This window comes from Vulpes vulpes, chromosome 12 (assembly GCF_048418805.1).
Source record: "Vulpes vulpes isolate BD-2025 chromosome 12, VulVul3, whole genome shotgun sequence".
In the NCBI taxonomy this organism is placed as follows: domain Eukaryota; kingdom Metazoa; phylum Chordata; class Mammalia; order Carnivora; family Canidae; genus Vulpes; species Vulpes vulpes.
Window position 1 is genome coordinate 10,856,036 of NC_132791.1, and position 14,778 is coordinate 10,870,813.

Below are 14,778 nucleotides of genomic sequence, written 5' to 3' on the forward strand. Positions count from 1 at the left end.
CTGAAACTCAAATGGAACCAGGCATCCTGTCTTTTATCTGGCAAGATACTCTGGGGACTCTCCAGGAGAACTTGACTTTGTTGGGAGAGGAGAGCAGTTGATAAACGTTGGTTGACGATTGTGTTCAATCTCAGGGAAAGAGGAGAGAGGCTGGCTCAGAAAGACTCTCCTCTGGTCTCTCTCAAGCTTAAAGCTTTGAGGAAGAAGAGTCCAAACTCTAGAGGAGTTAAGTCTTGATCTCTCTAAGAAGAAGTGCAAATTAAAAAAAAAAAAAAAAAAAAAAAAAAAAAGAAGAAGTGCAAATTGCAACCTGAGTGAAGATAAATGGACTTGGGTGATGAGCATTTGCCCAAGTTGGGGGGAAGGAGGAAGGAGGCTGCTGGCTCTCCTTGCCCTGCTGTGATGACTGTCTCCTGTGGTGCAGCTGGGGTCTACACAAGGTTGGTGAGTACACCTGCCCTCTGCGCCCCTGCGAGCTCACCTTGTTTTCTGAAAATCAATAGAGGCACAAGTTATGAATTTATTTCTTTAACAGTTTTCTGATGAAGAAAATCCCTCAGAATTGGGGACTCAGGACAGAGAAGGCAAAGGGTAGGTCACAGATGTGTCGTCTAAGGGATACTGACTGTGCCAGATGGCCGTCCCGCTGCGTGGATGTTAAACCTCTTCTTTCTTTCTTCCTTTACTCCTTGAGCCTCTCACCTCTCTCTCCCTCTCTCCTTTCTTTCCTTCCTTCCTCCACTCTCCTTTTCCTCCCCTTCCACAAGAATCCATCCAAACATTCATTTTGTATATCCTTTTATTTGTCTGTGCTCTTGCAAAATGTTCATTGTATTTTTTTTTTTAGAGAGAGAGAGAGTGATGGGGAGGTATAGAGGGAGAGAGAGAGAAAGAATCTTTTTATTTTAAAGATTTATTTATTTATTTATTTATTTATTTATTTATTATTTATTTTATAGGGGGTGGAGGGGCAAAGGGAGAGGGAGAGGAAAACTCAAGTGGGCTCCATGCTGAGCACGGATCCCGGAGCCCAAAGCAGGGCTTGATCTCATATCACAACCTGAGCCAAAACCAAGAGTCAGATGCTCAACTGACTGCACCACCCAGGCGCCCCAGGAGAGAGAGAATCTTAAGCAGACGGACGCTTAGCATGGAGCCCAAAACAGGTCTCCGTCTCCCAACCCTGAGATCATGACCTGAGCTGAAACCAGGAGTCAACTGCTTAACCAGCTGACCCACCCAGGTGCCCCATCATCGTACTTGTGTATAGATGCTCTTAAAATTTATATAAATACCATGGTATCATACACCACATTCTTTTTTAATTAGCTCCCTAACGTGTATTTTAAGATCTGTGTATGTTGCTGTGTCTCCATTGGTGAGGCCGGTTGATGGCTTCTAACTACTTGTTTTTTTTTTTTTTTTCTTTATCTATAGTATGTTCCTTGAAGGCTAAGCCTGTCTTATTAATATTAGAATCTCCAATGCCAAGTTTACAGGCTCACACTTAAAAAGTGCTTAAGCAATTTGTGTTGAGGTTTGGAAATATCTCTAAGAATTACTATTCATATTCATTAAAATTTGTTGAATTGAGAGGAAGGAAATGCTAATGAAGAAAGCAGCCACTTGTTACAGATACTGACGATTCTCTTTTCTACCTTGAGTTTCTACGTTGTCAGAAATCTTTGACAATCATTAGTTAGCATTTCTAAACTTCCAGTTCATACCGATGAGCCGTACTCATCAGTATGATTACCTTGGGACTTCGGAGTATAATCTAAATGGTTTTAACATAGTCTTTTTTAAAAAAATATATTTATTTTTTATTGGTGTTCAATTAGCCAACATATAGAATAACCCCCAGTGCTCATCCCATCAAGTACCCTCCTCAGTGCCCGTCACCCAGTCACCCCCACCCCCTGCCCACCTCCCTTTCTACCACCCCTAGTTCGTTTCCCAGAGTTAAGAGTCTTATTTAAAGTACAGCTTTAGGAAAACAAAAGCAATACACCCAGCATGTAAATTCCAACTTAACTTGCAACTGGGGTAGATTTAGCCTTTATTGGAAATCAGTGGATAGCATTGCCCAAGCCCTATGGGTTCTCATGAAATGCAGATCCCTGCTTTGAATCAAATGACATGGGGAAAAGTCCACCTTCATCTCCCGCAAAGAGGGTACCTGAATGTTTGTGCAAGAAAACGACCATGACCCCTGCAGTCACCACACAACAGTTAAGGACCTAATTAGTAAAAAAAAAAAAAAAAAAAAGTTAAGGTGAAAAATACCAACAATATTAGTGGATCAGTATCTTGTTCCTTTGCTTTCAAATGCTATTTTCTGGGACACCTGGGTGGCTCAGTGGTTGAATGTCTGCTATTGGCTCAGGTCGTGATCCCAGGGTCCTGGGATCGAGTCCTGCATCACGCTCCTTGCAAAGAGCCTGGTTTTCCCTCTGCCTGTGTCTCTCATGAATAAATAAATAAAATCTTTAAAAAAAATGCTGTTTTCTGAGGGAGGTCCGACATCCATTTGGCTGGGGGGGCCATGTAGAGGTATTAGCACTGCTGTGTGAGTTAGGTGCTGTGGAAGGAAAGCAACGATGTGACTGAGGGGGGCTCAGTGGGAGCCCTTGGAAGTGGGGTCCTGGAAGCCAGTTGCTCTCCCACTCCCACTATCCCCTGCCTGAACCTCAGGAAGAGAGGACATACTCAAAGGACCCTTAGCTTCCGTTCTGGGATTCAGAGGCTGGATAGGGGTTTTCGAGGGGGACACGCAGGTGAGTTTGAAGGGACCCCAGGGCAACTTCACCTTTCAGTTTCTGTGCTTTCAGAAAGAAGCCGTCTTACAAGAGAAGGATTATTTATAAACTTCTTTTCAACTTTACAGTATGGTGCAATCATTGAAACCATGGCCTATGGAGCCAGACCACCCTGATTTTATAGACCAAATCCACCATGTAGCAGCTAAAAGACCTGGCCAAGTGGCAGAGCCTCGGTGAATCTTCATTTTGTCATCTTTTTGTCGTCCAAACAACAAGGCTAAGCAGCAGAACTTCTTAGGGTCTTTACTATGGTGATGCTCCCTGTGAACCTCTAGGAGATCCCGCTATGTGAGGATGTTCTAGAGACTTAATTCATGACTAAATAATAGTTGTTGATTGATAGATTGGCTGAGAAGTTCCGACAGCTCAGGCACTATTCTGAGTGTTTGGCCTGTATTATATTTATTTTTATATATGACCTATATGGAATAAGTTCTCTTATTATCCCTGTTTTGCAAACGAGAACAGGAGGCACACAGTCACTTAACTAGCCCACAGTCGTGTAACTCTCTCAGCTGCTGTCTAATTTGTTATTCAACCTAGATCTTGAGTCTTTAGTTGCAATGGCCACATTTTTCATTTCTACAAGTTCTGTTTGGTTCCTTTACAGATCCATCTGTTCCTTTTGTCAGTGTTCTGTCTTTTCATTATAATTTCCGTTCCTTCTTCAATCTCTTTAATCATTTATTTCTTGGCTTTTTAAAAGAATTGTTTATTTGAGGGGGGAGAAGAGGGGTGGGGAGAGGGGGAGAGGGAGAGAATCTCAAGCGGGCTCCCCACTGAGCACAGAACCAGATGTGGGGATGGATCCCAGGACCCTGAGATTGTGACCTGAGCCGAAACCAAGAGTCTGATGCTTAACCGACTGAGCCACACAGGTGTCCCAATCTCTTTAATAATTTAAGACATTTATTTTGTAGTGCCTGAGTTTACTTTATAATTTCTGGCTCTGGGAGTACAAATTATTCCATTTGCTGCATCTACTATCTATCCCAGTGGCTCATTTCCTTCTATAATTTAAACAATTTTTTGCCAGTGAGTTTAACTCCAGGACACATGGTCATTATGCTAATTGCTCTTGTTTATCTCTGGGGCTGCAGGGTTGCTGAATTTAGCAAATCAAAATATACCCGGTTAAATTTGAATTTCAGAAAAATAATGACTATATTTTCAGTGTAAATATGCCCCCAGATTGCACCTTAAAAATTGTTTAACTTAAATTCAACTTTAAGTGGACAAACTGTATTTTATCTGACAACTCACTCTGAAGGAGTCCCCAGTACCCTGCTTTGTGGAAGTCTGTCTATAGAGTGATTGTACAATTGAGTCCACTTGAATCCACAGAAATTCCCAAGAATCAGGCCAGTTTTTACACATGTGGTTTGGGATTCCTGTAAAATGTAGGTTGTATAATCTGGCTGCTGATTGGTCATACTTCCAGGTTGGCCTGGAAGGCCCCAGCCAGGGGAGAAGGATTGTCTGAGACACAGGATGTTCAGTGTTAAAACTAGGAAAGGATTAGCAAATGAGGATGAGTTGGTCATTCTAATGCACACCTGTGTGTAGTGTGGACTAGGAGTCTAGATTTCTTACAGAAACTACCCCTCATCTGTCTTTTTCCTTTCCTATTTCTTGGGCCAATAGTAAAGTTCTTTGATCTATCTGAGGGTTGTTGCTCAGGATTTTCTAATTCTCTTTTTATGAAAAAGACTGCCTTTCTGAGGGTCCAAAGTTAATGCTGATACCTCTACAACTGGGCATGTCCCTTGTCCCAATACGGATGTTAAATTCCCATCTCTTGGCCCTAAGGCTGATTTTTGTTTACTGAACTTTACCAGTCAGGTTTTGAGTTTTTCTTTTGTTTCTTGGATTTCCTTTTGGATTTTCTTTTTCTTTCTCTGAAACTTGGCTCTGTGTATTTTTTTAGTTGTTATATTTAACTCAGCATGTTTATGCATTTCTAAAGAGAGACAGTAACTCATTTACTAATCACCATCTTGGCAGGGTGATAAATATCTCCATATTAATTGCATTTTGTATAACATGCATAAAAATAAAGAATTAATATTGTGAAGGACGTAATGATACTGAAACTCTCATCTGCTGATGGTAGGAGTGTAAATGGGTGCAGTCTTCTGGGAAGATAACATGAGAATTACCAAGAGCCTTAAAAATGTTTTTATGCCCTGGGGTACCTGACTGGTTCAGGCAGAAGAGTATGTGACTCTTGATATTAGGATTGTGAGTTTGAGCCCTGCATCGGGGTGTAGAGATTACTTAAACAAGTAAAACTAAAAAAAAAAAAAAAAAAAAAAAATTTAAATGTTTAAATGCCTTAACACAAGAATCAATCCAAAGGAAATAATAAAAATGCAGGAAAAGTTTCAAGCAAAAAAAAATATTTTTAAAGATTTTATTTATTTATTCATGAGAAACACAGAGAAAGAGGCAGAGACATAGGCAGAGGAAGAAGCAGCAGGCTCCTCACAAGGAGCCTGATTCAGAACTTAATCCCAGAACCCTGGGATCATGACCTGAACCGAAGGCAGACACTCAACCACTGAGCCACCCAGATGCCCCCAAAATATATTTTTCATGTAATTTATGATAAACAGCAGTTGGAAACAACCTAAACATCCATAAATAGGAGAATGGTATATTATATAGTACTTCATATCCTGGAATCTTATATGAAATTCTGTTTATGAAAATTTTTACTGAAATGCAAAATTTCAGTGCTCCATATTTGTGTGTTGTGGTTTTTTTTTTTTAGATTTCTTTTGTTTGTTTGTTTGTTTATTTAGAGTGCGCATGAGTGGGGTGGGAGGAGGGGGCGAAGCAGAAGGAGAGAAAATCAGAGAGAATCTCAAACAGACTCCCCACTGAGCATGAAGCCCAATTGGGGGGTGGCTTGATCTCATGACCCTGAGATTATGACCTGAGATGAAACCAAGAGTCAGCCCAACTAGCTGAGCCATCCAGATGCCTCTATGTTCCATGTTTGTAGTGAGTATTCTATGTGTCACAAACTGTGCTGAATATTTTATACTAATATAATCTCCATAATTCCTGACCTAGATGTCATTATCTCCATTTTACAAACTGAGTCTCAGTTTTCTGAGATAATCTCAGGCTGCCTGACTGCAGAGCTTAATCTCAGAACCACCAAACTAGGAATAATTGTATTTAAATTTTGGAGTAAAAATCAAAAGTAAGTAAAGTAAAATATTAATCGTGGTTGACTCTGGGGGGTCAAATTGTAGAAGTTCTCTTTTCTCTTTTATCCTATTTCACAGTTTCAACATTTTCTTCATTAGCATGTTCTTCTATCAGAAAAATAAGTTGTAAATTAAAAAAAAAAAGAAATATGTTGATTTCATTCTTTTTCTATTTTAGAGAAGTTCCAACTAATTACATTGGTTTTCCTTTTATATGTTTGGCATGAATTTAAAAACAGACAAACAATATTTAAAAAGATAAACCCGACCTAAAGAACCTTCATAACTTGAAAACTTGATACGTTTTTTGAAGGTAAGATTCATCTTTTGTTTTTAGGGTACAGTTCTACTAGTGCATATAGTATGTAACCACTGTGTTAATCAAAATGTGACAAGGTTTGGGGCGCCTGGAGGGCTCAGTCAGTTAAGCATCTGACTCTTGGTTTTGGCTCAGGTCATGATCTCAGGGCCCTGTGATCAAGCCCTACGTTGGGCTGCCCACTCAGTGGGAAGGCTGCTTGGGGTTCTCTCTCTTTCTTTCTCTCTGCCTCTCCCCTGCTTATGGGCATTCTGTCTCTCTCTCTCTCTCAAAATAAATGGATAAATCTTTTTAAAAAAATTTGGTAAGGCTTCATCACCGTGCCTAAATTCCCTCATGTCCTTTTGTGGTCGACTCTTCCCCTGACCTCCAGCCCCTGGTTACCACTGGTCTGTTTTGTGTCCCTATAAGTTTTCCTATGTGTCATATGAATGGGATCATAGACAATTTATTGTTTTATTTTTTAAATTGTCTTTTGAGTCTCGTTTCTTTCACTTAGAATAATGCATTCACGATTCATCCATATTGTTGCATGTATCGGTAATTTTTTTTTCTGAGAAATATTCCACTTATGGATGGGCCACAGTTTATTTATCTAGTCATTGGTTTAAGGACTCTAGGATTGTTTATGGTTTTTGAATGATTATAAATAAATCTACCATAAACAATCAGGCTCAGGTTTCTGTGTGAACATAGTTTTCATTTATTATGAAAAAATACCAAGGCTGGGATTACTGGATTGCACAGCAATTGTGTTTTTAACTTTGTAAGAAACTGCTAAATTGTTTTCAAAGTGACTCTTAAAAATTTGCATTCCCACCAGCAAAGCATGAGGATTCCAACTGTTTACATTTGTACCAACACTTCTAGCAGTTGGTATTGTCAGGGTGGGATTTTTATTTTTCCTTCCTCCTTCCCTCCCCTCCCCTCCCCTCTTTCCCTTCCCTTCCCTTCCCTTCCCTTCCCTTCCCTTCCCTTCCCTTCCCTTCCCTTCCTTTCCCTTCCCTTCCTTCTTCCCCTTCTTCTCTCCTTTCTCCTCTTCCTTCTTCATTCTAATAACTGTATAATGGTTATCTCACTGTGATTTTAACTTTTTCTTGCTGACATCGAGTGTCTTTTCATATTTTTGCCATTTGTATTTCTTGTTCAACAAAGTATCTTCACATTTTTGCTTATTTTAAAAAATTGAATGGTCTATTTGTTATTGTTAAAGTTTGAAAGTTCTTTGTATATTCTGGAAAAAAAGCCCTGTGTCAGCTGTGTGTTTCACCTATATTTTATCTCAGTGCATGGTTTGTCGTCTCATTTTCCTTTAATGATGTCTTTTGAAGAACAGAAATTTTGAATTTGATGGGGTCCAATTTATTGATTTTTTTAATGGATTATGTCTTGTTAATGTATATAAGATATTTTTGCCTAACAAAAGGTCACAAAGATTCTGTCCTATGTTTTAGAATTTTTATAGTATCAGGCTTTTTTAAAAAAAAAGGATTTTATGGGACACCTGAGTGGCTCAGCAGTTGAGTGCCTGCCTTTGGCTCAGGGCATGATCCTGGATTCCCAGGTTCGAGTCCCGCATCGGTCTCCGTGCATGGAGCCTGCTTCTCCCTCTGCCTCTGTCTCTGTTTCTTTCTCTGTGTCTCTTGTGAATAAATAAATAAAATAGACACAGAGAGAGAAACAGAGACACAGGCAGAGGGAGAAGCAGGCTCCCAGTAGGGAGCCCGCTGCGGGACTCGATCCCACGACCCCGGGATCATGCCCTGAGCCAAAGGCAGATTTTCAACCACTGAGCCACCCAGGGGCCCCATAAAATTAGGCTTTACTTTTAGTTCTATGATTTATTTTGAGTTAACTTTTGTATGTTATGCATAGTGTGTGTTCTGGTTTATGTTTTGTATATGAATGTCCATTTTTTTCTTTTTTTTTTCTTTCTTTCTTTCTTTCTTCTTTCTTTCTTTCTTTCTTTCTTTCTTTCTTTCTTTTTTTTTTTTTTTTAGAGAGAGCAAGGTAATGGGGGGAGAGGCAAAGGGAGAGAAAGAAGCCCAAGCAGGATCCATGCTCAGCACAGAGCCAGAAGCAGGACTCCATCTCACAACCCTGAGATTATGACCTGAGCCAAATCAAGGGTCAGACATTTAAACTACTGAACCACCCAGGCACCCCGAATGTCCATTTTTTTTCTATATTATTTATTGAAAAGGTACTTTCATGTTTGCTAAAAATCAAATGTGTGAGTCTACTTTTGGCCTCTTACTTTGATCCACTGATCTGTTTCTATTCTTTTGTTATTTCTACACTGTCATTGTTATTATAATTTTATATGGTAAGTGTACAAATCCAGTGATGTGAGTCTCCCAACACTGTTCTTCTTTTCCACGTTGTTTTGGTTATTCCTGTTCCTTTGTTTTTCTACTGCATTGCATCTATAGATCAGTTTGAGTGGAATTATCATCCTAACTATATAGAGTTTTCTAACACATTTCCATTTATTTAGCTTTTCTTTGATTTTTTTATCTGCATTTTGTTTTATTTATTTATTTATTTATTTATTTATTTATTTATTTATTTATTTATTTTATTCATGAGAGACACACACAGAGAGAGAGGCAGAGACACAGGCAGAGGGAGAAGCAGGCTCCATGCAGGGAGCCCTACGTGGGACTCGATTCCGGGTCTCCAGGATCACGCCCTGGGCTGAAGGCAGCACTAAACCGCTGAGCCACCTGGGCTGCCCTGCATTTTGTTTTAATATATAAATCTTACACATATTTTGTTAGATTTATTTCTAAATATTTTATGTTTTTGGGTGCTATTTCAAGTACTATTGTTTTTTCAATTTTAATTTATAGTTGTTCATTGCTAGCCAATAAAAATACAATTGATTTTCAATAAATTCAGCTTGCATCCTGTAATCTTACCAAACTCACTTATTAGTGCTAGTAACTTCTTAAAAGACTCCTTGGGAGTTTCTATATAGACAGTCTATGAAGAGAGACAGTTTTATTTCTTTTTCTATAATCTGTATCCTATTATTTCTTTTTCTTTCTTTACTGAACTGGTTGGGACCTTGAATATGACACTGTATAGGAGTGGGGACAGAGAACTATAAAGCATTTATGTAGTTGCAGCAGTTTAAAGCAATCGAAATTAGGATAAAATTCGTATGTGTGTCATATGTCTATGTGTTAGGGTGACTAAATGATTTTTGTCTTTTTTCCAAGGCATTCGTAGTTTTATCAATGAAAGTCTGTGTCCTGAGAATCCTGTTGGGGCCAGGCAAATGCTTAGTCATACTAGTGTGTGCGCTGCGTGTTTGTGGCTACGCACATGTGTGGGAGTGCATGTGTGGGGCCAGTTTGAAGGTAAAGACTAGGGAATAAAATGGCTTAATTCTCTTTCTAGACCTACTTTTAAATTACACCGTGGTCACTTGTATTTATTAATACGTTTTTATGATAAGAAATATATATATAATAAGAAGAGGAAGCTGAGGACAAAAATAAGAGAAGAACTTAACTATCATCCAGGTTTTTTTTTTTTGACCCTAAGAAGTAATTATAGTTAAACAGAAATACATTTTATCTATGAGTTTGTGTTCTAAATTCGGCACAGCTTAATTGAGAGTCAGATTAGTACAGAAGATTTAGAAAAAAGAATCTGCATCTTATATTTCAGAAATAAACAAGCTCTGCTTTTCTGATTAGGTTAAAATGCTTTTTTATCTGTGTTTTCTGAGCAAGTAGTCATAAGAGGAAAATCCATATAGCCACATATGGCTCATGCCAAAAAGAAAAAACAACTAATCCTGTAAACTTTTCCAATTTAGAATTTTGTACAAATCTGTCATATGTCCCAATGGATAAAATGTATAATTATTCACCCTAATATATACTTTAGTATCTAGTCACATGCGAAAAAAAAAAAAAAAGTAGTTTTGGCATAATCTTCCATAGTAATCCTTAGGACACTCATGAAAAACATACTCAAAGTATCGTCTGAGTCATTTAGGTTTTGAATATGATTTGTAGAGTGGAATTAAAATAAATCTGAAATGAAGAAGCCTTAGTTATATTGACTACAAATATTATCATAGTAATTCATCCTTTGGGGCTTTTTTTTTTTGCCCTTGCATGAATCATAGGCAGCCATGCAAGCATCCAAGGAGCACAGACATGAACTCAACTGAGCAAGAGTAGTTTAATCCACCCAGTTTTTCTGAATCTAAAAAGCAGACTCACATCTATTTTCCAGTTTCCTAGAGCCTCTGTCCTCTTGTTCACACCATTTGGCCAGTTATTTCCTGTCCCTTCCTCCCTATGCCAAAGGCCCACTCGCCACCGTCAACTTTACCATGCTCTTCTGACCCTCATTTTAATGGCATGCCCATGCTAAATATGTCAGTCAAGTTGTGATTGTTATTTTTTCAAGGACACCCATACAGCTCACACAGAATCTGTAATTACGATTGGTTTGGAGAGATGGAATTGAGAGTTGTCCAGGTATTCTTGTTCTTTTGAAATATGCAACTTTATACTTTGGCTTCTGGACTATGATTCAGGAATACCTACTGTGAGCCAGAGATTGTTCTTCAAATGATGCCACACTACTCCATAATGTGCAAAAGAACTTTCTTTTCTTCCTTCATATCCCTGTCTCATTCCCTTCCTTGACCTTGCCTGCTCTGAAGTTATCCTTCCCTCCTCCCTCCCTCCCTTCCTTCCTTCTATTTAACGTACACAGAGAAAGCCTAATAGCCTACCTCTCTGCCTACTTCTCTGCTTTTTAATGCAAAGCTTAAAGAACAATAAAGTATATTAATTTCATTTTTAAAGTATGACTTCCTCCTTCCTCATTAGCTCTTCCTCATATATTCTCAGTCTCAGTTAGTGACCCAGATAGAAACCACAATACCATCTTTGACGTTCTCATCTTATTTCCTCCTCAATCAACAAGTGATCATTTCCTGTCCATTTTCACTTCATTTCTTCAGTCTGGCCTCTCCTCTCTGTCCATGTACCTTCACTGTACCTAACTCAGGAGACATTTTCTCTCTGAGACTAGAGTAGTAACTATTTGATTAATCTCCTTATGTGTTTCTTTGGGGCACACACTGAAACCAACACAAACTTGGTGGCTTAAAAACAACAGAATTTTTTAATCTCACAGGGTAGGAGCCAGAAATGTGAAATCAGGTTGTCATCAGAGTTAGGTCCTTCTGGAAGCTCTGAGGGAGAATCCATGCCTTTCTCCTAGCTTTTGGCCTTGCCAGCAATTATTGGCATTGCTTGTCTTGTAGATGCATCGTTCTAGTCTCTGTCTTCATCTTCATGTCACCTTGTCCTCTCTGTCCTTTCCTGTCTCTAAAAAGGAGTTTCTCATTAGAGTTAGGGACCACCCTGATCTAATATGATCTCATTTCGTCCTGACTTTAATCACATCTGCCAAGACCTTATTTCCAAATAAGGTCACCTTCTGAAGTTGTAGGTGGATATGAATTTTTGGCAGGTACTATTCAACCCGTGTATATACCCTGATCTCATGTCTCTTCACTCCACGCTTTTTACTCCACACCACACAGGAGAATTTTTAAATCTCTGAAGAATTTAAAATTCTTTAAATTTAAAAAAAAAATTTAACACAGATTTTATCCTGCTGTAATCCCTGCTTGAAACTCTTCTTTAATTGCCTACAAGCCAAAGAGCAATCCTTTAACGTGGAAATCAAGGAACTTTATGACCCAGATGCAAACTTCCTTTAAAGTTTTGTTTCTTTCTACCCCCTTCCAACTTGAAGCATCAGATGCTTTTGCCACATGGGGACACTTTCTTTATGTGCCTTGGCTCCTGGTGATCTGTCTGCTTGACTCTCTCCAGAATCCACCTTATCCTTGTGCAGAAGTACCCCAGCCATGTACCAGGCCACCTTCTGGATAAAACCCCCCAAGCTTTCCTTTCTATTCCACATCCTCTCCCATCATTCTGTGCATCTCTGCTATAGTATATGTCACACTGGACATTGTAATGAGATTACTAGTTAATTATACGATGAGGTTTTAGAGGAGAAGGTTGTGTCCTTCTTTATGCTTCTCTGCAGTTCCATTGAGGAAAATCACAGTTGACATGTAGGAGTTGCTCTAGCACAGTGGTTGAGTGCTTGGGCTGGAGACTTAGTTCATCTGGGTCTGAGTTTCTGCCCCACTACTAGCTGTGTGACTTTGACAAGTTGCTTATTTAAGTTTCAGTTTTCTCATCTATAAAATGGGTGGAATCCTAGTGCACGCCTATGGATTGTTGTGAAGATTTAACGAGTTATTCCATCAAAAGTGTCTTGCCCCATCTCCCACATATTCAACAAATGTTATCTCATTATAAGAGATTCCTCAGTTTGTTTTCATTAAGGGAGGGTGAGATGAGTGGAGAGATGGATGGGGGACTGAATAAATGAATGAATACACACAGACTGATTTCTCCTTTTCTGGCTGTATTTCCATTGCTAGTAAATGGTTCTGTTAGCTTTCTCCATTTTTGCCAGGCTTCAAATCTCAGGCATCTCCTTCCCTCACCACTCATATTCATCTATGTATGCATGAATGCATCCAAACATGCCTTCATTTATTCATTCTACAAGTATTACTGACTGACTAAAAGTCTTTGGAAACTGCCTCTCAGTTGAAAATTAAAGGAGCAGTTTTCTTTTTTTAATAGACTGTATTTATTTATTCATGAGAGAGAGAGAGACAGGCAGAGGGAGAAGCAGGCTCCATGCGGGGAGCCTGACATGGGACTCCATCCTGAGTCTCCAGGATCAGGCCCTGGGCTGAAGGTGGCGCTAAACCACTGAGCCACCCGGGGTGACTCTAAAGGAGCAGTTCTTATTCAGCTTTTTGGTCTGGTAGACACGTGATCCAAATAGCACGAAAAGGAGACAAGTACAAATAAAGCATGATCTGCATCTGGTGTGGAAGAGAGATGTTTTTTGTGGAACTATCTAGAAGTGGTAGTGGGAAAAGATGGCATCTGAGGCTTATTTCATCATCTCACAAAGCTTAAAATGGGTGTTCCTGGTCAGCAAGTGGCTCTGATGGCAGACCATCTGGGGTTTAGTCTCTTCCATCTCGTGACTCTACCACCTTCCTTGCATGACTCCCCAGGTTGCCATGCTTGTCTGCTTCAAGCTGGCAGAAGGGGATGTTCGTAGAGGATTGACTGCATGTGGGAGATTTTGATGACTCGTATTTGGAAATGGCACCCATCACTTCTATTTATATTGCATTGTCCCAAATGCAGCCTCATGTCCAAGTCTAACTGTAAGAAAGGCTGAGAATGGTGCTTTCACTGTGTGCCCAGAACAAAGAGGAAATGGGTAATGGTGAAGAGCTAGCTGGCCTCTGTCTCACTGCATGAAGAATGTGGAATGACCTGTGTGTGCCATTCATATTCCGTGTGACAGTGTGTACGTAATAGTTTAAAATAGCCAGCCTCCTGCCAACCAGCAGCTGTGGTCATCAGGAAAATGCTGCTACAGGAGCACCCATGAGGAACAGAAAAAAATGTGTACTCAGAGGCAAGCACCCATGTTAAGGGGATAATTCACTTTGTACGCTAGTTCTGGGCAAGTGTATTTTCAGAAAGAGAGTAAGAACAAGTTCCCTTTTTATTTTCGTGAGGATCTCGTACAGATCTTTCTTCTGAGCAACGAAGTCATTTAACTAATGTCTATTAGATACCATTACTTTAGCATTTCAAAAACATCTCAAACTCATAATAACAAAAATTGAGCTCATTATTCTTTCCCTTTATTTTTTCTTAGACATAAAAATTCTTCATTTCCTTTTTCAAAATAAAGGTAAGAAAAAAAATCCAGCTATAAAACCCAGCCATATTTTAAAAAAACAACCCCCCCCCCAAAAAAAAGAACCAAACCAAACCAAACCAAAACAAAAAAAACACCTTTATGGGATGCCTGGGTGGCTCAGTGGTTGAGCATCTGCCTTTGGCTCAGGGTGAGATCAAATCCCACCTTGGGCTCCCTGCAGGGAGCCTGCTTCTCCCTCTGCCTGTGCCTGCACCTCTCTCTCTCTCTCTCTCTCTCTCTCTCTCTCTCTCATGAATAAATAAATAAAATCTTAACAAAAAACAAACAAAACCTTTTTCTTGAATCTTTTTTTTTTTAATTTTTTTTTTTTTATTTATTTATGATAGTCACAGAGAGATAGAGAAAGAGAGAGAGGCAGAGACACAGGCAGAGGGAGAAGCAGGCTCCATGCACCGGGAGCCTGATGTGGGATTCGATCCCGGGTCTCCAGGATGGCGCCCTGGGCCAAAGGCAAGCGCCAAACCACTGTGCCACCCAGGGATCCCCTTTTTCTTGAATCTTAACATACACATGTTATCAGTGCATATAGCTCAATGACTTT

General features: G+C 39.5%; 1 long non-coding RNA gene across 1 annotated transcript in view; it reads left to right on the forward strand.

Annotated features, from left to right (window-relative positions):
- The first annotated feature begins 339 nt into the window (after positions 1–339).
- The window catches only part of LOC140594552 (uncharacterized), a 163,421-nt gene continuing 148,982 nt past the window's right edge, over positions 340–14,778 (forward strand). The window contains exon 1 of the long non-coding RNA XR_011995426.1: positions 340–444. This is a non-coding gene — a long non-coding RNA (uncharacterized lncRNA). The remainder of the gene's footprint in view (positions 445–14,778) is intronic.